This window comes from Chrysochloris asiatica, unplaced genomic scaffold (genome assembly GCF_000296735.1).
Source record: "Chrysochloris asiatica unplaced genomic scaffold, ChrAsi1.0 scaffold00530, whole genome shotgun sequence".
Lineage (NCBI taxonomy): Eukaryota > Metazoa > Chordata > Mammalia > Afrosoricida > Chrysochloridae > Chrysochloris > Chrysochloris asiatica.
Window position 1 is genome coordinate 480,324 of NW_006409048.1, and position 2,620 is coordinate 482,943.

Sequence of the window (2,620 nt, forward strand, 5' to 3'; positions counted from 1 at the left end):
CTGTCTGGGCGGAGATGATGAAAGGAGATACAGATGGGTAACTCATAATACTGTAGTGAATAATGCTTATCAGGACGGATTGTGAGGGTTGGAAATGCAAAGGTAGAAGTTTTGTAACAAGGAAGGGAGTGATTAATTCTCCAGGCTAGGAGCGGAGATATCTGGGACCATCAACGGAGAAGAGTCGAGAGCAGGACCCTACCCAGAGAAACAGAGATGCCTGAGATAGAGACAGAGACAGAGACAGAGACGACAACGTGGAGTGATGAAGCGGCTGGAGACTTTGGACCCAGAGAGGGAAAGGGACTATGGGCCGAAAACTGGGGGGCGGAGTGTAGGGGGTGGGTTTCTAGGATATACCCTTTGGTTGGTTGATGATGCATGGAGGGGATTGGAACCATGGCAATGAGATGATATACGAAGGAATGAATGTAAAACTAAGGTTCTCCCATGTAAACTATCATGTAATTCACAATAAAACATTAAATTAAAAACAACAACAACTGGAAAAGCAGACCCCATGCAAGAATAGACAGGTGATGTGAGCAAAGACAGAAACACGAAAAAGAATCAACAGGAAATTGTTTAATGAAAAATGCCTTAAATGGGATGAGCGAAAGCTTAAACATGACCAAGATAAAATTAATGAGCTTTAAGGTTAAATAAATAGAAACACAGAAACTGATATAAAAAGAAAAATGGAACATTTAAGAACCGTGAAACAAAACATGTGATCTATGTGTAATGAGAATATTATAAAGGATAGAAAATCAGTATTTGAAGTAACAATACCTAAAAATTTCACAGTTAATGACAAGACACCAAACCATAGATTTGGACGTTCAGAGAACACTAAAAGCAGGATATATAAAGCAAAACAAAATTTATACCTAGGTATATCATACAAAGAGGGTTCAAAAAGTTTGTGGGAAAATGGATTAAAACGACAATGGGAAAGACTTTGACAAGACGGCAGAGTAAGCAGATGAATTACCTGGACCCTCTCCAACAAAGATACAAGAAATCAAATGAAACAAACACAAATGAAAATCCTAGAAAGCTGAACCTCACAGAAAAGGTGAGAAAAGTGGACTGAGTGCTTGCCAGGAGGAGAAGCTGAGCAGGGACTTCGAACGGTCATCACCCAGAAGCATTGTGTCCATCATGAACTTTTATGAGCAGCTTTGGTAACAGAACGTGGTTTAGCAGAGCCGATTCACACAGGTAACTATCAAGATGTGATTCGTTGTTTTCTCACCCTTCCCCGGGTGAACCCTCCTCCACCCACAGCACAGCCCTTACTCCTCAGGAATTGTGACCCATGTTGGTACGAGGTGGGACTGACTGTTGCTTTGATGTTTATATTCAGGCAGACTCAGCGCCTGACCTACAGAGCCACCAGAGCCACCAGAGCAGTTTGACTGTAGCAGAAACCCCCAGAAGCCAGCTACCCTGGGGCCCTGAAACCAGCTCCTTCAAGGGCCTTCACAAATTATTTCCAGATTAAGTGCCCTAAACATGCAGATGTTATAGCTGCTAAATGCCATCGAGTAGGTTCTGACTCATAGCGACCCTGTACAGGGACTCCAAGGAGTGGCTGGTTGTTTAAACCTCTACCTTGTGGTCCAAATTAACCTTGTGGCAGTGCTTATCCTATAGTGAGTGCCACATCAGGACACCACCCTAAACAAACATCTATTCATCAGATGATCTGTAAATTCTGCTGGGACATGTTCAACGTCATATACAAAAACCAAAGTTTTTGTAGACTTGCTTAAATTTTCCTCAGCTTCATCCTGAACTTGAATATGAAAAATTATTAGTCTGTTCCAAGTCTGCCCTGGCATTGTTTTAACTGATGATATGGACCTTTTCCACAGATGTAGTCAATTTGATGTCTGTGTTTCCCATCTAGTGAGGTCCATGTGTATATAGTCACCTTTTATGTTGTTTTAAAAAAGGTATTAGCAATGAACAAGTCATTGGTCTTGCAAAATCCTACCATGCAATCTCCAGCATCGTTTCTATCACCAACGCCATATTTTCCAACTACTGATGCTTCTTCGTTTCCAACTTTTGCATTCCAATCACCAGTAATTATCAATACATCTTGATTGCATGTTTGATCTATTTCAGACAAAGAAGTTGGTACAGTTCTTCAATTTCATCATTACTAGTTTACTGGTTATAATAACAGTTGTATTAACTAGAAATCCATGCATATGAATATTATCCTATGACAGACAGCATTGTATGTCAAAACAGATCTTGAAATGCTCTTTCTGATGATGAATGCGAAGCCATTCCTATTCCATTTGTCATTCCCAGCATAGTAAACCATGTGATTGTCAGTTTAAAAATGGCCAATTATCAGTCCATTTCAGCTCAGTAATGTCTTGTTGTTGTTAGGTGCCATTGAGTCGGTAACCGACTCATAGAGACCTTATGCACAGCAGAACAAAACACTGCCCAATCCTGGGCCAACCTTACTACTGTTGCCACGCTTGAGTCCACTGATGCTGCCACTTGGCCAATACATCTCGCTGGGGGTCTTCCTCTTTTTCTCTGACCCTCCACCTTACCAAACATGATATCCTTCTCCAGTGACTGGTCCCTCCTG